This window comes from Ambystoma mexicanum, chromosome 3q (genome assembly GCF_040938575.1).
Source record: "Ambystoma mexicanum isolate Mex_15411 chromosome 3q, UKY_AmexF1_1, whole genome shotgun sequence".
NCBI lineage: Eukaryota > Metazoa > Chordata > Amphibia > Caudata > Ambystomatidae > Ambystoma > Ambystoma mexicanum.
The window spans coordinates 740708471-740727574 of NC_090926.1; the positions used below are offsets into that span (position 1 = coordinate 740708471).

Sequence of the window (19104 nt, forward strand, 5' to 3'; positions counted from 1 at the left end):
CCCAGAAAGTAGGGTTTATGTTACTCCAGATTCACACGCAGTTGGTTGCAAGTCAGCAAAGATGATCTTAGTGAGGTTATTCTTTACATATTTTCATTATTTGTTTATAATCAGCGTAGTTGTGCATTGGACATGGAAGAAAACGTATAAAGGCAGGACAGGGAAAAGATAGAGGTTAAAAAAGAGGGGTGTGTAAGGAAGGCATGGTATCAACAGTAAGACAGAAATTAAATATTTTATTTATATCGCGCTCGTACACAGGTGTTTCAGAGCACGACCAGGCCAAGGGAGAGAAACAGGGGAGAACAAAAACAACGATCTTACTAGGCACAAGTGACCACAGTTCAAGGGTGTTTATTGAACTTCAATTGGGTTTGAAAAATGGCTATCTAATCCTAAATCTAAAGATGCAAGCAAGCTACATCCTAGTGGTGTCGTGTCAAAATAAAAGGGCCTATACTCGTAAACCTATTGACAATCCTTACCTCTAAATACAAATAGTGTGGGAAATAATGTTATGCAAAAGAAAAGTGTTCAAGAAATGATATGTCAGGATATTCAAGCAGTTGGCTTTCCTTCCCCACGCTTTCAGCATAGGACAAGGCAGCACACTCGAATTTAGCAGAGTCTCTGGCTTCTCTAGCCCGAGGGTGCAGTTCAAAATTTCAACATCACGGCCTTCTGTGCCAAAGTCCTTGTCATTCAAAGTCTCTTCTTTCAGAGGACCTAATGCAACAAACAAAGTTCCTTTTCTATTTGGTATTTCACATATACCCAATTTTCTTAGGTGATTTATTATTCATCTTGGCTACCCCGCTGTCGGGCTCAGATCCATTTTAACACAATGTTCTCAGGATTTTCACGTATCCAATTTCTCAGGGTGATTCACTGTTCACCCCGGATGCCCCTCCGCTGGGCAAAGATCTGCTTTAACACAAAGCTTGCAATTGATCTCCCTCTGCCGGGCTCGGACCAACTTTATCTACTTTGTTATAAACTTTCTTTACTGTCTCAACATCGAAGACTTTCGATTGGATGCAGGATTTTGCTTGACCCGTCCCAGGACCACTTCGATTCACAATCCTTTGCCACTCTTTCACTTTTGTCAACTCTCAGATGGATACCTTACAGAGACCTTAGATTGAGCACACATGTGGTGCCGGACCACTCTGTCAAAGGTATCGTATCTTGGTTTCAAAGTTCAATCACTCATCTGCAGTTCAACTTCAACTTTACTCATGTTGGTAATAACACGCGTTTCATACAATGTTCATCCCAGTGCTCGCCATACAATGTTGCCGCTTGCAATCTTAACTTCAACACAGACCGGTCTTGTATCGGTCTCCCCAACTCACCGGCTGTGTTGATTTCACTGACATTGCTTTGTTGTTGTAGCCACAGACAGCACCACGGCAGCTGGCGATTCTCCCTATCTTCATTAACGACTCGGGAGGGCCCCCGAGTACCTCCGACACACAATGCAGGATTCCAAAGCCTGGTTTCCTGGTCTTACGCTTTCTATTTGTGAGGCTTTGTGAAAGTAACAGATCTTTGTCAAAAAGGTCATGGAAACGTCCCGCCTTCCGATCCCCTTTTGTTTCGCCGTCTTTCTCCTCTTGTTAAACTGCCATCTTGGAACTGATGTTTCCTCATGTGCTTTGCCTCACTCAAAGTGTGCTCTCGTGCTACACCTTTTATCTGTTTGGCGAAGTGTAATGAAAGTCAGGTGTGTGTTTGATGGTCACTAATTTCCTAACCATTGTATTGGGATGCGCCAGGTATACCGCTCGGGTGTTAGTCCGTTTTCTCTCATAGCGGGCAGTCTGTGAGAAAGTGTTTGTGTTGTAAAAGGGGATGGGAGTTGAGTTCCTAAATATCCTACCTGGTAAGATGGAGTAAAGGTGTTACAGGGAAGGGATACCGCGGCACAACATCCAGTGTTGTGCTCCCACTCCCTGAAGACCCCTCATCCAGGTGATCCTCCCGCACTGGTCTGACCACAGGAACTGGATCCAAAAGCGATTGCCGTGTCCTGGCCACCTGAATGACAGATCCACGGGGACTAGTGGGTGAGACACCTTCTGGTTTCTCCCAGGTTAGAGAGGACCCCTGAGGGACCATAAACACGCATGTATTGAATACTGATTGGAAAGGTTCCATCCTAATGAGTTGAAACCTGTCATTTGTAAGATGATGGTCTAGTGGTCTATGCCACTAATTAGTTAAGGCTTTCAGCGTACCTTCTTAGATTCTGGAGGGACTGTCCTGGAGCAGAATGATGCTCTGATAATAGATCTCACCACTTCAGCAATGGGTGGGATCTTGAGATCTCAAGGAGAGCTTGAAATAATACTGGTCAACAAGGGTCAGCAGGGGGCCCTGCTTGAGAACATTGGGCTATTAGCAATTGTAATAATCCTTGTGCTAAGGGATGGAAAGCAAGAAAGATGTCCTTAGAAGGGAGTGAACAAGGGGCATGGGGGAATAAGGCTGGAAGGCAAGAAGAACAGAGCTAGGAGGGGGTTGATGAGAGGGAATGTGGAAGTAGGAGTATGACATATTTGAATGGGGGGCTGCTTGTCAATTTAACTTGGATTCAAGCAAGTATAGATGTGAGGTGTGGCAGGTCTGAACAGGCACTACATATTCACAAACAACCTGGTTCCTAATCAGAACTTAAATACCTCCTGTGAACAGGCAGCCCTTTGCAACAAGGGGAGAAGCAGCAAATGGTTTTGTCTTGTGGAAACTGGCACTAAGTGCTTTACAGGTTTTGAGACAATTACCAGCCGGTCCTTCAGGCCCCTCAAGCCTACTTCTTATAATATAAATCCAATTTATTGTACTTACTTGTGTTCTGCCGCATAATCTCCCATTTGTCTGCAAAATATTTTAGAGGCCTCAAAGGAGGACGATATGCCTGACAAGTCCATATCAAAGTCCAGGAGGAAAGACATAACCCCTCCCACACAACTGAGGATAAGGCAGGAAGCATGAGTCCCTCTCTATGAGCAAAGTATACTGGCAAGGATTGATACCTTAAAAGTTTGAAATTCACATATTAAACAAGGAGGGTAATTTAAAAAAACAAAGAAAATCTCTGCTTCCCCCAAACAGGTCAGACAAAACTATATTCTTATAGGGAATTTGACTCAGAGTCCAAAAAGACAAACTACATTGCCCTTGCATGTCATGGGGCAGAGGTAAACTGCATATATGGCATTTGTCTGATGTGGCGAAATACAAACCGAAGGCCTGACTTTCAACCTGTGACATTTTTTGCATTGGGTAAACCTGACCAAGAGGAACAAGACATGGCTTCTCCTAGAACTAGTCATTATTTTAAGCTAATTTAAGATTAAGGGGAAAGGAGCGGGCAATCAAAAGGAGCCGACAAGGTAAAAACATATGAAACTACCTTCAAAGCTACACAAACATTTGACATTGGATCTAAATCGAAATAGAAATGTATCATTGGGGGGTCCTGTTGAGCAGCCGGGAAAATGGCTGCCTAGCCTACGAGCTCCGTGCGGCACCATACAACATCTTGTTTCATCAGCGGCAATTGTTCATATTTTCCCTGCTTACTTGCCCCTATCGGCTTGGGTCCACATCAGGCAGCTGTGTCTTCAACCCAGACTGAAACCGGAGCCCCATAGCCAAATAGCGGCCATAAAAACGTTTTCCTGGGGCCAACCGAGGTGGTGGCGCTGTGGGTTGGGGCGGGCTGCGACCGACCTTCTCCTGCACTGGTTCCCCGCTGCTACAACTGTGGTGTCACGGGCCACTTCTCCTCGTTAGGGAGAGCGGTGTGGATTACGGGCTGAGCGGGCTGCCCAGCCGCCGAGAGCCAAGGAGGGGAGTGCGGCCGTGGCGGAGTCTCACAATGTGGTGGAGAAGCGGCTTGGTGGGGTGCGCCGGCCCCCGGGCAGCCCGGAGATGCTGAGCGGCACCTGCAGGGGAGGACGCTGGACCTGCGCCTGTGCCGGCCTGGATCGAGGGGAGCGCGGGCCCTTCACCCGTCTGCATGCCTGCTGCGAGGGCCGCTGCATGTTGTGAGCCGGGCCGCCCGCACTCCAGTGCTGCACCGGGGGCGACCCGGGCTGCCACGAGGTGAGCCAGGAGCTGGGGAATGACGGGCGTACCTGGGGGCCGCGCTGGGGTTAGCTTGTTGAGCGGGCCCCTCTGAGCCCTGACTGCCAGACCCCTGCTTGGGCAATTTATGGGGCGGGGGGAGTCGGGCGCCAGCTCATCTCCCCGACTGCCTCCCTAATTGTTGGACTCCGCATGCTGGGCCCTCTTGGAGCCTTTGGGCCCCGTGATCACTGCGGGGGGGGCTTGGGATGCTCCACGGACTAATTCATTGCTGTTCTGTGCTCCAGACTTCTAACCCTGCTGGAAACGGGCTGGATAACCTGTGCACGTGCACAAACTCCGGCTGTCTTGGGGGACAACTGGATGTGTCTAAACAGCAAAAAGACTGAGCTAATGATTTTTGGTTCCAATCAGGCTAGGGGCAAACTATCTTTGAAATACAACTCCTCCAAAATCAAAGACATCCAGATACAGGTAGTGAACAAGGTTAAGATCCTGGGCATGACACTAGAGGCCTCCTTAAGCTCCGAAGCTCAAGCATCCTATGTGATTAAAAACTGTGCATACTATCTTAGACTGCTCAGAGCAATCAAGACCCTTCTTAACGAAGCAAACTGCACTACTATCGTGAGAGCAACCATGCTGTCCCATTTAGACTATGTTAATGCACTACTACCTGGAGCCAACAAGCAAAAAGTGAACAAATATCAGCTTGTACAAAACAACGCAGTCAGAATAATCAAACAGCAACGGAGAACGGAACAGATCAGCGAAGCACAGAAAGAGCTACATTGGCTGAAGATTGAAGATCGAGTGCTGTTTAAATCCATGACACTAATTTACAAGTGCCTACATGGGAAAGCTCCAGCATACCTGAAATCAAAGATTACCCAATACTTGCCAGCACAATCACTCAGGTCAGAAACACTAGGACTCATCAAAGTAAAACAACACATGAAAGCAAACGGCTCAGTCAGAGCCTTTCCGATCCGTTCAGCCACAAACTGGAATGGCCTGCCCCTGAACCTAAGATTAGAGACAAATCACCTTGTTTTCAGAAAAAAGCTGAAAACACTCCTGTGTAAATAAATTGGTCTATAAGACAGTTAGCAATATATACTGAACACTCCATTGTTTGGTCTTCCTCCACTGACCAAGTATCCTGTTTCTTTGTATTGTCATTGTCGTCCTGTCGTTATTTTTTTTTTTAAACGTATTTTATTGACTTTTGTTCCATTACATACAAATGGTGACAAAGGAAAAGAGAAACAAAACCATGAGAACAAATTAAACTAATAACCTAAACAGTCTTCGATTTTTGCTATATGATTTTCAAGTTCACTTTGGGCAGGTGATCTAAAGGGCTGGAGCTCCGGGACGCCAGGGGAGACCCAGCCAAGGAACCCTTGACGTTAGGGTGGTCTTTTGCTCTTTCTCGCTGGCATAGGTGGTCTGCCTAGGGGGGCTTGTGGTCGGCGGCAAAGTTTATGTCTCGGAGGAGCGCTTTCCATGATTCAAGAGTGTCATTCCCGCCATCATCTTCTGCACTAGTTCTGTCCTGCCATGCTCTGGTTTCCGCTTCTGTCCATCTCTCCAACTCTTTGATCCATCGCTCTTGCCTGGGCCCTCCTGGCACCTTCCATGCCATTGCTATTGTTCTTTTGGCTAAAATACAGGCAATGTCCATCAGCTTGGTTATGTGTTTGTATTTGCTTATCCTGGGATATGTACCTAACAAGCATTCTTTCGGGCTCCATTCATATCTGGACATCCCAGCATCCGTGCAGGTCTGTTGTGTTTTAGACCAGAGTTTTCTCGTTCTGGCGCAAGTCCAAAACATGTGCATTAAGTCCGCATCTTCCGAACCGCACCAGGGACACTTTGAAGATGTGTTATTGCTGAAACCAGCCACTCTCTGTTGGGTCATGTACGTACGATACAATACATATAGCTGTATTTGTCTAAATCTGGCGTTTCTTGACACCTCTTTAGGGTAGGCTAACGCTCTTTCCCATTCGTTGTCTGTTAGTGTGATTCTTAGATCTGCCTCCCACTTTTCTTTCAGTGATGCACTCTTCGGGTTGGGCTTGTCCATTAACCGACTGTAGATTCTAGTTATTGGTTTCCAGCCATCTGTGAGATCATACATCTCCTGTAGGAGGGGGTCCGAGGTGGGTTCTTCCGGCCAGCTGTCCCATTTCTTCTTGGCGATTTGTCTGAGTCGGTGATACCACAGGAACTGACCGCTAGTGAGACCTTCCCTTATTTGAAGCGTTTCGAACTCCCTAAATTCGTCTTCATCGAACATATCTCCCCAGGCATAGAGTCCGGCTCTTTCCCAGCTCCTTGCTACCGTGAGGTCTGTTTGGGTTCTACATGCGTCCACCAGGATGGGGATGTTGGGGGAATAGGGGTGTTTCGTTTGTCGGATCAAGCAGGTTCTAGACCATATCTGCCTACCCAGTTTTGCGATCATTGGGTCATTCTGTGTCTGCTTCAGTGGGTTCCAGAGTGTCTCTTTGGGGAACAGCTTGGAGGGTGTTTGTTCCAGCATCTCTGATTCGGGGGTTGGGTCATCTGAGAGCCACCTCGTGACATGGGTGAGCTGTGCGGATAGGTAGTATATTTGTAGATCAGGTAGCTGTATCCCACCTTCTTTGTACGGTAGTGTGAGAGTAGATAGTGACAGTTTATGTCTTGATGGTCCCCACAAAAAGTCTCTGATTATTGCTTCCAGCTTTTTGAAGAAGGGAGGTCTGATATAGTAACTGATGTTAATAAAGTAATACAAGAACCGGGGCAGGATTATCATTTTGACAATTGCTGTTCTTCCCATCATTGCTAGTGGCAATTTGGACCAAAATTTCATAGAGTTTCGGAGGCCTTTTATTACTGCTTCAGTGTTGTGTTCATGCGTTAGTTCCGGGGTGTGTCTCACATTGACACCTAAGTATCTAAATGTTTCCGGTTGCCATTTCATCCCCACACTTGGCAGGTCCGTTTCTTTCCGGCCCCTGAGCCTAGCCAGGGGAAACGCACAGGATTTCTGCCTGCTGAATTTGATTCCGGAGTAGCGTGCGTAGTTGTCCAGAACATCCAGTGCCACTTGTGCATTAAGTTGGGGGTCTTTTATGTAAAGGAGCACATCATCAGCGTATAGCGATATTATGGAGTACTTATTTCCCATCCTTATGCCGCATCAAAAAGCTGTCTCCTGAAATATATGGCTATCGGCTCTAGTCCCAAGATGTACAGCATTGGTGACAGTGGGCATCCCTGTCTGGTACCCCTTTGTATGTCCCAGGGTTCGGATATCATACTTCCGGTCCGGACTCTTGCCACTAGTGAATTGTAAAGTACCTTGATCCATTTCACAAAGCCCTCTCCGAATCCAAATCCTCTCAGCACTTCGATCAGCCACTCCCAGAATATGGAGTTGAAGGCCTTGATGGCGTTGAGCGACAACACTGCCAGGTCTTCATCTCTCGTGTATGTCTCAGCCATGGTGTGTTGTAGCCTTCTGAGGTTAGCTGTTGTATTGCGTCCCGGGACAAAGCCATTTTGGTCGTTATGGACTATAGAACCCACCACTCTTGCTAGCCTCTTGGCCAGGATAGTGGTGAGGATCTTACTGTCATAATTTAACATCGCTATCGGGCGGTAGGAGTCACATTCAGAGTGGGGTTTGTTCGGTTTGAGGATTGGGGTTATTATCGTTTCCTTCATAGAGTTAGGCAGGATCCCGTTCTCATATGATTCTCGGTAGACCTCGTGGAGTATAGGGGTGAGGGTCGCTTCATATGTTTTGTAAAATTCGGGTGGGAGGCCGTCACTTCCGGGGGTCTTGCATGTTGCTAGGGATCTAATTGCTTCAGCCACATCTTCCGGGGTGATCTCCATTTCTAGGGATTCTCTTTGTTCATCGGAGAGTTTTGGGAGTCCTATTTCTTCTAAGGTGTCTCTGATTTCATCCCTGGGCACCTGTTTGTCGTGGGCGTACAGTTTGGCGTAGAATTCCGCAAATGCCTCGTTTATGTCTTGTTGCGTTCTATGTGTTGTCCCATTGTAGTCTGTGATTTCGGTTGGGAGGTGTCTTGGGTGTTCTCGTTTGCAGAGCCAGGCCAGCAATCTTCCATGTTTGTCGGCTTCTTTATGCGTTCTAGCAGTGTGGGTTGCGAAGTCAAACTTAGCGAGCCTGTCCCAGGCTGAGGCACATTCTTCTCGGACTTCCTTCAGTTTAACTTCCCCCTCCGGACCGGCTTTGGAGTTTGTTTCCAGTTTCGTTATTTCCTCTTCGAGTCCTTCTAGTTCAGCCTTCAGTCGTTTGCGGATACCTCCCGCTTTTGCTATGGCTTCTCCGCGTGTTACCACCTTCATGGCTTCCCATAGTGTGCCCCAACTTGCCACTGAGCCTTTGTTGTTGTTAATGTATTCCTCCAGCGCGGTGTTCAGGTCTTCTCTGAATTCATGATCAGTGAGTGCTGCGGTGGGCATTCTCCACGTTGGGATCGGTGGTCTAGGTCCCCTAACCTTCCACTTCATGAGTGGTCCGAAATCGTTCTGCCAAGGTATGTCGCTGAGTCTGCCTTCGAAATTTGTTCCCAGTCTATGAACAAGTAGTCAATCCTAGTGTGGATCTTGTGTGGGGCTGAGTAATAGGAGTAGCTCCGGTCTGTGGGATGTTGTTCTCTCCAAACATCCACCAAGTTTAGATGATCGAGTGCACTGTTCAGCGACTGGGCTGTGGCGTTTCGCAATTGGTGTGGGGGTTCGGACCTATCCATGGTTTCGTCCCTGACGCAGTTGAAGTCTCCTCCCCATATAAAAGTTCTGTCCCTGTGGTGTGCCATTTTTTTGCACAGGGCCTTGAGATGTGCGGGTATACCGTGTTGTGGGAAGTAGAAGTTTACCAGGCAAATGGTCATGTGTTCAATAGTTCCCCACATAATTAGGTACCTGCCTTCTTTATCAGCTTCAAAGCCCAGTAGTTGAAATGGCACGTTCGGGTTCACCCAGGTGAATACCCCTCTAGCATATTTGGAATAGTGTGCTCCCCTTCCGGTGCCACCCCAACGCTCCGATATTTTGGACGTGGATTCTTCTGTGAGGTGGGTCTCTTGTAGCATTGCAATTGAGATCTTTTTTCTGCGGAGGTAGGATAGGATCCGGTTTCTCCTTAAGTATGAGCCCATTCCCCTCACATTCCATGTCATAACTTTAAGTTGGGATGCCATTCAGTTGGTATCTGGGTTCTGTCCCCTCGGGTGCCCCCTGATTTCTCGGGCTGATTCCCCCTCCAGCTGCGGGTTTTCGGGTGTTGGTTCAGGAGTCTCTTTATCCCTGGGTCCTGAATTCGTCCTATCCTGTGCCTCTTTGGTTTTAGTGGTTCGAAGACTTTATAACTAACATTACATTTAACAAAACTGGAACTGGTGCGCCCAGCGGCTGCATTCATCCTGCGGCGCTCGGGCTCTCTCATGTCCTCCAGACCCATCCGGGTATCAGGCACGAGCGGGGCCGAACTGTCTGTGGGGGTAGCGTCCTTTGCCTGGTGGGAGGCCGAGCGAGGGCCGCTTCTATTTAGCCAACTGTTGTATGGATTACCTACTTATTTTCGGGTTGCCCTATATTTTGCTTCGGTCGTGCTGGTGCTTGGGTAGTTGTGTCCCTCACTTACCTAGGCTGGGTGTGTCTCTGGGTTCTGTTGGGTGGGCATCTTTGCCTTCTGCGAGGTTATTGTCCTCAAGCCACATGTTGGCGGCTTCTGGGTTTTCCAAAAATATCGCTCGGCCTTTGAAGATGATTTTCAGTCTCGAGGGGTAGAGGAGCATATATTTCAGGTTGAGCTGACGGAGCCTAGCTTTTACTGGTACAAAGGAGTTCCTCTCCCTTTGGACTTTTTGGGTGTAGTCAGGGTAAATGGATATTTTGGAGTTGTCTCGTTCTATCGGCCCTTCTTCCCTGGAGTGCCTCAGGATGATTTCTCTATCTTGGAAGTTGAGTATTTTGGCAATTATGGGGCGAGAGTGTGAGCCAGGCGGGGGCCTCTTTTGTAGGGATCTATGTGCCCTTTCAACTGAGAATCCTTGTGTTAGTTCCCGGCGCCTACCTCTTGCTGTATCAGGGACTCTATATAGGCAGTTGGGTTCGGGCCTTCACTCCCTTCTGGCACCCCAAGTATTCGGACATTACCTCTCCTAGCCCGTCCTTCGGCTTCTTCGGATCGTGTCTCTAGCATCGCCACTTTCCTTTCTAAGTCCAACACCTTCGCCTTCAGGACTCCTGTATCTTCAGATGTTTCTTTTATGGCCATCTCAGTGTTTGCTACTCTCCCTGTTAGGTTTCGGGCATCCTGACGCATTAGTTGGAGTTCAGATTTAAATTCATCAATCCTTATATCTATGAACGTCCGTAGTGATGCAATAGCCTCTAACACCTGTGATTGGTTGTCGGCGGGCTCACCTGCCCTTGTATGTGGCGGTTCTGGGGTGGAAAGGCATGGTTGTGCAGGGTTTCTTGTCTTAGCAGAGACATAATTGTCCAGGGTTGTTGGTTTCCTTTTGCTTCTGTTAGCCATACTGTGGTGTTGTTAGGGCGTTGCTCAGATGTTCTGGTTGGGGTGTTTCTGAGCCAACGGGGTATTCCAGTAGTTGTTTGTTGTGCCCTTCTGTGTGGGAAGGGGTCCGTTCCGTATTTTCCCTGGGATGCGGTTAATTGTTTGGGTGATGCCAGGTGTGTTGCCTGCGCATTACTATATTGTGTAATGTCACCCTGGATATCGGGCGTATTGCCGCGACTTGGCAGTCAGTTCCTAGGGGGGGGCCTTTGACCATGTGGGTGGTTCAAGCCCCTGCTTTACATCCCATGGAATGTGTGGCGTGTTACCGTTGGTGCACCCTCCCCACGGATCTCCTCACCTCTGGTTGCGCCTAACCGCCAGGTGCTGGAGCTGAGCGGGGGTAAGGGGCCCTCAGCCGGTGGCTCCGCGCGTTGTCTCTCGCTCAGTCTCTCCCCATACCGCTCCAGCCGCAAGCGTGCCAGCAGGCGTTCTCCGCAGCGGCGAGCGGTTTATTAGGATGGCCGTTCCTGGTGGTCCTAGAAGTTGTTCCGTCCTCCTTCCTCGAGCGGGAGGCGGGATTGCTGCCTCCGGGCGCTTTTTTACCGATTTGTGGGTTCAGCTGGGTCACTGCCAGTGGATGTCGGCTCACGGCTTTGTGTGTCCCTGGTCGGGAGGGAGAGGCAGTCCCTGGCCGCGACTTCTTCGAGGACTTCGCCGTGTGTATATCGCACAGCGGAGACGAGAGGCGTTGTTGGTGCCGGCGCCCCCAAAGTCACTGGGCAGGCGCCATCTTGGATGCGTGTGGAGGCTGGGGGGGACCCCGTTCTCATCGACCATCTGCTAGTTCACTTGTTCGGCAGGGATAAAGAGGATCGCATGGAATTGCGTTCCCAGTGTCGGTTGGCCGTGCCTCTCCGCTTCCTCAGGCAGGAGGGGGGTTTGCTGCCTCCGGCGCAGGCACCTCCCTGCCGATTCGCGTCTGCTGGGTCGCTGTCGATGGGTGTCCCTTGAGAGGACTGCGTGTTTCTGGGCAGGAGGGAGAAGCTCTCCTTAGCCGCGGTTTCTCCAGAAGCGTCGCCGTGGTTGAATCGCGCAGAGGAGTCGGGTGGGGTTATTGTTGCCGGCAACTCCAGTGTCGCTGTGCAGGCGCCATCTTGGATGCGGGTGAAGGCTGGGGGGGTCCCCTTTCTTTTGGACCTTCACAAGTCCCACGGGTCTGATTCTTCTGTGGGTTTGCAGAAGTCTGCGGGGAATTGTTTCTGCTACCCTCGTAGCTGCTTTCCAGCGCTGGGGGTGAGGATTAGATGCGGCGAAAAGGATCAAGAAGCGGCGCCTCGGTCAGAGCTCCGTAGCTCAACCTCTACTCGCCATGAGCTCCAGGCCACGCCCCGCTCGTCCTGTCGTTATGTTGGTGCCCCAATGCCCGCAGCTTTCAGCGCCCTACGAATAAATAAATAAATAAACAGACCAGCCCAGCAGTTCACCAGCAATGCAGACTCCCAAGCAGCAGCTCACGCTATTACGCTTACCTCACTGTAGTACTGAGAGGCAGCTCTCACCCACCCTGCGGTCTTCAGACTTCAGAAGACGTGGGAAAGCTGAAGCATTGTTTAACTTGTTACACAGTTTGTGTATAAACAGCACAGGCCTCATCTTTCGGATAAGCTGACCAGCTAGATATAGAAGTCTTGGAATTTGCGTACCTATTTTGTGAGGGTGAGTATTAAGACACATGAAAAGGCAGGGAGCCCACCCGCACGAATGGGGGCGGGCCCCCAGAGTAAATGTTTCCCATTTTGAGCACTGAGGATTGGATTGCATTTTAAACATGACAGTGATCAATCATAACAAAGCCTTGTCGGAATACAACTGGTTTTTTGGAATCACGCGGTTTGATTCATCAGAATCTTCAGGCCTGAAGCAGACATCTGCTAAGAATCTAGCAAACTACATCTAGGACTGAAATGGGCAGGTCTATTGCGGAAGCTTTTATTTTTAAATAGAGTGGCTGGCTATGATGTCAAGATTTTGGAACAGATCCCTCATTCGCTTTAGCTTTGAAAGCCTGCTCTAGCCGCTTTGCCCCACATTCTGGAAACCAAGAGAATATAGGTCACTGTGAGGTCATCTTTGACTCCACTCTCTCCTTCTCCGCTTACATCTCTGACATCTCAAAAAAGTCTAACCATCAACTATACCTCCTCAGAGGTATTCTACCTTTTCTTACTTTCCCCCAGCAGCTCTCTGTCTCCAGAGCCCTGGTTCTCTCTAGGCTGGACTACTGCAACAGCCTCTTCCTCAACCTCTCTGTTTCCGCCCGGTGCCCTCTACAACTCATCCAGAACAGAACCGCAAGACTTATTGACCTCAAGCCCAAGGAGCGCATCTCTCCAGCGCTGAAATCCCTTCGCTGGCTCCGTGTGGCTGCAATGATCAAATTCAAGACCCTCTGCATTATACACAAGGCTTTCTGGGGCCTGGGACCTACTTGCCTTCAACGTTGCCTTCCTAAATACTGTCCCTCCCCAGCCCTCCGCTCATCTACCTCCAACCTTCTGCGAGTGAGCAGGTTCTCCAAGAAGAGATTTGGAAGGAGATCCCTTTCCTCGGCAGGCGCCTCCCTCTGGAACAGCCTCCCTGCCACACTCCGTTTTGAGCCTGATATTCTTAAGTTCCGGAAACTCCTCAAGACCTTCCTCTTCTCTTCCTTCTCTATCAACCTACCCTGCTAACCTAGCTCTATGCTTTTCCTTCTCTCCCTCCCTTCCACACAGCTTACTGACTGGCCGCCTGGTGTACCTCAGAGTCCCACAGGTCCCAGGCACCCGGACAGTCCTTTCTGCACTTGCCTCAGGGCCCTGTACCCCACCCACTCACTGCACTTGCAATTAAATCCTTGAGAGGTTCTCTCTCAGCACTTCCCCATTCTCTACCGACTGGGTGCACTTGGTCCCCCTGCCCCTCCTTGTCCTGTCTGCACTTGCACGATCTGTAGACAGCTCTGCCTGGCGATCATTCCGTCTGTTCTTCCTTGTCTCTCCCCCTAGTCTGCACTTGAAATAAACTACAGAATCACTGTCAAGCCTATTTGCTGTATCTAAACTGTTAAATGTACCTTATTCACTTAATCTGCCTGCGCCGACGGTTATTGCTTCAGAAATTCAAGGGCTCTGAGCGATCCTTGAGTGCTTTGAAACACTTGCCTGTGTATAGGCACTTTATAAATAAACATTACCATACCATACCATTACCATGTGACGTCTGACCCTGCGGTCTAGCCATTTCACTGGATTTAACGGATTGTACACATTTTAAAACCTACGTGATAGAATCTGGCAGTACCTTGATATGGCTCAAAATTGCAATTAAGGATTTTTTACCTACCTATCCCCGCCTGAATAAATCTGTTACCTTTACCACTAAATTAGCTATGTTTGCGTTTACTGCAAAAACAAAAAAAATCAAACGATCTCCTTGTCTATGTACAGAACGGTGTGCTTATTTTTTAGTACATTTCTAAAATTCTGTTTTAAGCAAAATATCTGAACGGAGTGTTTATTGCCAGTTCCTTCCTGCCTCTTTTAAATGTTTATTTAAAGTCCTGCTTTACCAGTCAAACCAAGGCATGTCCTTATTACTTTATATTCCTCTAGGCAAGTGAATAACATAGCATTACAGTATTACATAGTCCTTGAAATAGGAGCTCAAATAGACTTATGTAGCCCATTGTTTCCCGGCCCTAGTCCGTGCAAGGGTGTACTCTTCCCTTCCCCAGAGCAGGGACAGTTCCTATGGATACCACCACAAACAACCACCAGTCCACCTGGATAGGGAGGGGCGCAGCACCTGACAAATAAAATTGCAGTTAACAGTAGATGGGCTATGCCCTGAGTTCGTTGATGACTAATGGACACAGACACCAGAGCTCATTTTTTATAGGGATCCCAACAGGGACTTTATTAAACACCTCCAAATCTTAAAACTTTACCCTAGGATTCCCCTGCCGTGAGTTCCATGCAGTGTAAAGAGGGCATGGTATCAACAGCAGATATTCACGACAACAGATACAAGTTTCAAAAACCCTTATTTAGAAAATCAGCAGGGTTGGACTAATTCCTAGCTAATCCTAACTAACATGGGAGTAGTCTCGACCATGAAACAAAAGAAAAACAGTCCTCGTCAGTCCAAGTCAGATTATAAATGCCTATACTAAAGAAACCTAACCTAGCCCTCTTTCTCTAACAACAAATGTGTACAAGGGAAATAAAGAAACAAAGAGGGTTAGCAAAAGAAGCGTCAGAATGGCTTGTATAGCAGTTTCCTTCCCCGTGTTTACTAGCATGGGGGTTTAGAGAGTTCAGATGGATAATCATCAAGTTCAGCCCACTCTGGCCTACTGAGAGACCTGCACAGTTCAACAGCTCATTTAAGCTCTCTTGGTCCCGTGTTCCATGTATAGTTCAGTTCTGAAACAACCACAGGACCACCGTCCTACATAGGCCTTGCTCTGCCGGACTTAAACCGGTTTCAATGTTCCCTTTACTTCACAATGTTCCAATATGCACTTTCTGTTCACCAACATTTTATTACAGGCTTCCCTCTGCCGGGCTTGAGCCTGCAAGCCTGCCTTTTCCTTTCACCTTGGAGTTTCCTTGACCGCCCCCCCACCCACCCCCAAGTCTTCTCTTGTTTCAACTTCTTGTTCCTTGGACTATTACTATCGAATACTTTCGAAACTGCAAGAATTTCACTCAGATCTTTGCTTGACCGCTCCGACATCCTATTCGAACAGTTTGCTCAAGTTCAAAAGGTTTGTGATGCTCTCATCAGGTTTTCTTACTGTGGCAGCTTTGGAAAAGCAGGATCAGCAGCAAACACCGGCAGCAGTGATAGTGGATGTGGAAGAAGGGCCAATAGCCACAAAGGTGGGGAGGGGACTCAACTGTAATGCCGAGTTGGGCATAACCCTGAAAGCCACAATGCAACCACAAGGCATAGGGGCTCATACAATTTTAAATCTTCCGCCTGAGGCGGTTCCATTTGTGGGGATAATTACTGGTTTGCCCGCTCTACCAAAAGGCGGATATGAATCAACTCTCTCCCTAATTAATAAGGCTTCGCATTGGCTTAATACTAATCTGATGGGGCCCAAGATAGATCCTGCCTTTATTCATATGGCCAGAAGAGTGGGCTGGGTTGGTAGTAGGCCTAAAAATCTGCCAGGTGATTGTGTAGTGGTGACCATTTCTGATGCAATGGTGACCAATCACCTTTTAAACTCTAACCTAGCTCGAGGACTTAAGCCTAACGGAAGCCAATTATATAGTAAGCTTCTCCCCCTGGACTATTTTTATATGAGGGTAGGGGGGCAGGGGACGGGGGGTCATTTCCATGGGAGTAGGGTTAGGGAGGAGGACAAGGGGAAAGGAAATCCTTCTGCCCGCCCGGAACCAGATTGTCAGCTTGTGAGCGGTTGGAGTAGGATTCCATACAAGAGAGGGAACCCCACTGACAGGGCAAGGGGCACTTCAGGCACATTGGAACTGGCAAATCAGTTCGAGATCCTAACTTCCTGTGAGGATCTGGGCTGACAGACGGTTGCACCGGTTGGGCCCCAAGTCTTGGAAAGTGGTGTGTTAGAGCAACAGAATGTCCTAACTCGATCCGGTGGAGATTTGGCAGACAAACCGGTTGAGTTCCGTCTACTCTCATGGAACATTGCAGGTTCATTGGGAAAATTGAGCAATGGCCCCATTGCTGAATTACTCCAAGGGAATGAGGTAGTACTCTTACAGGAAACCTGGGCACTGGATACCCCACATCTTGATGGGTTTGTCTCCTTTGGGATCCCAGCCAAAAAGAAGATGAGAGGTAGATGCTATGGGGGTTTGTGCATTATGATTAAGACCTCACTAGACTGTGGAATTAGGGTGATCGATACAGGGATGGATTTCCTGCAGGTAGTGGTTTTATTTACAGCAAAGGAGAACTCGATCTGCATCATTAATTTTTACAATAGTCCTCATATTTCGGAGGCGGATAGACTGACTAAAGTGAAGGGGTACATGGAGGACCTACTGTCTGCGGGTATGCATAAAAATGAATATTATATTTGGGGAGGTGATTTCAATATTAAAATGGGGATGGGAGTGGATAAGGATGCTCTGGATCCCCTAGAGGACATGTCTGTGAATATCCCGGCTCCATGTATGATAGACGAGAGAGGGTGCTCTAAGGGATTGCAGATGTATTTGTGGCTGTTGGAATGGGGGTTGCGCACAGTTAATGGCCGCCTAGCCCCGGATATTCCGGGTAAGTTGACCATATGGGCTCCTCGACAATAGATTTTTTTTGCATCTCGGTGGGTTTATGGGAACGTGCCACAAGGTTTGAGATGATCCCTAATGTGAATAGTGATCATCACCCTATTTGTCTGTCTTTTGTGGGTCTGTTGGGGGCAAGGGTCTCACGGAATGTGGCACCCTGCCCAATAAAAGGGGTGATCAATGGATCCAGAAGAATCAAATGGGGGACTATTGTAGAGGAGAAATTGCACTATGAATCGATCATGGAGAATGCACCCCTTATCGGGGAATATTCAGGGGGATACCCTATCTGCAAAGTTGGTTGTAGACAGATTTGTAGAACTAGAGGGGGCTCTAACAACTAAGTTTACAAAAGCAATTAAGGCTAAGGGGAGATCTTCTCAGAAGGGCTGGTTTGACGAGGCATATAAAGAAGCTAAGCGAGCATTATTATTGATCCTTAAGGACTCGTCTTCCAGTAGAAGAGCATTAACTCAGGCGAGAGCTCAGTATAAGAGTGAGCTCAGTCAGAGGAAAAAGGAAATTGAAGGGTTGGCCTGGGAAGGCTTTCTGGATGCCGCTAAAAGAAGGGATCAGAAGGCATTCTGGAAGTTTGTGAAGGGTGGCCCAAATGGGTGTGGAACCCTTGCGGGTAGTGGGACCTATGTGGAGGAAGGAGCCTGGATAAAGCATTTTGGGAGTCTCTTTGGGGTTACTCCAACTGAGGGGCCTGTAGAAATAGCGGCACCCCCCCTAAATTTTGTAGTGGAGGAAGTCAGGAAGGCCATACTTCAACAGGCCCGGATATGATTCCCATGGATATGTTTCAGGACCCCGTGGATTTGTGGGCACCACTTCTAACGTTAGTGTTCAATGCCTGCATGAAATCCGGTAATTACCCCAGCTCATGGAAAAGGGCCATCATTTTCCCCATTTTTAAAAAGGGGGACATGGCGGACCCTGGGGCCTATAGGCCAATTTCACTGTTGGACTCCTCCTTTAAAATATTTGGAAGAGTGTTGTTGGCCCGTATTGAATCCTGGCTGACAGAACAATCTATCCTTTCTGACAGTGGTGTCGCTAGAGGGGGGCCTGGGTGGGCCGGGGCCCCCCCTGTGAAACCCTGTGCCACCCCTTGTGCCCCCCCTACCTAAGACGTGCAGTGACCATGTGTTCTGGGTGACTGCCCCTTTAAGGCAGCCACTGCTGGGGGATACGTCACGGCAGGAAGTGACGTAGGGTGACCGGAGAAGCTATGCCCTGAGTTTCGGAAATTAATTTGGGAATCTGAATAAAGAAGGTGTTACAATTACACGCTGGTGTCCGTGTTTGATTTGGGGACATCCAAATCCCCAACAACTGGCGACGAGGTACGTCCCACCAGCGGTCCTCCTCCTCCATATGCCGGCGATCCCTCTGCGTGTGTTCTTTGGTGAACGCTAGTGATCCTACTAGCCATCGGTCCTCTGCTCCTGCAGCTGGCTATGCGCACACGCGTGTGACGCACCCGGTTTCTGATTCTCCATACCCACGCGCGATCCCGCCGTGTGGACACTCCTGCATCCGAGTATACACGGCGATCCTGCTGTGTCCCGCTTCCTACCTGCTGCGCCGGGAAATTTTTATTTTTATTAATCCTCATTCCTCCACGGTCATCATCTTCTTCGTCCCAGTACCCCCCTTTGGGACCCACAAACATACTGTGGCGACACCACCACCAGCACGTGCCTATAACCCACCCTCACAAGGAATAACTGGGGTGATCCCACCACCAGACACCATCGGAAAGCGAGAGCAAGCAATCACACCAAAGACAAACAGGGTGCAGGCCTCCCAGACATCTCTAGGCCAACAACAAGACAAAGTGGGACGCCAACAAGATCAGCACAAAGCGAGTACCACGTGAAGCATCAGTCAACAAAATCATGAGTACTGGAGGACACCAAGCGACGTCCAGCCCACAACCGGCACGGACAGTCACGAGGTCCACTGCCACGGCATGGCGCATGCCCCCCCTTCTCCATGACACCTCAAGCTGATAAAGGAGCAAGGTGGGTGGAATGGCTGGAGGATTTTAATAATTTCATAGATGCCGCAGGGGAAGAAACCTCCCCACGCCTACGCAGCATGTTTATTAACACGGCG

The 19104-nt window shown here is 48.8% G+C and overlaps 1 protein-coding gene across 1 annotated transcript in view; it reads right to left on the reverse strand.

The window, feature by feature from the left end:
* The window catches only part of SPHK1 (sphingosine kinase 1), a 231694-nt gene that overhangs the window by 44440 nt on the left and 168150 nt on the right, over positions 1–19104 (reverse strand). The gene's annotated exons all lie outside the window — the stretch shown is intronic.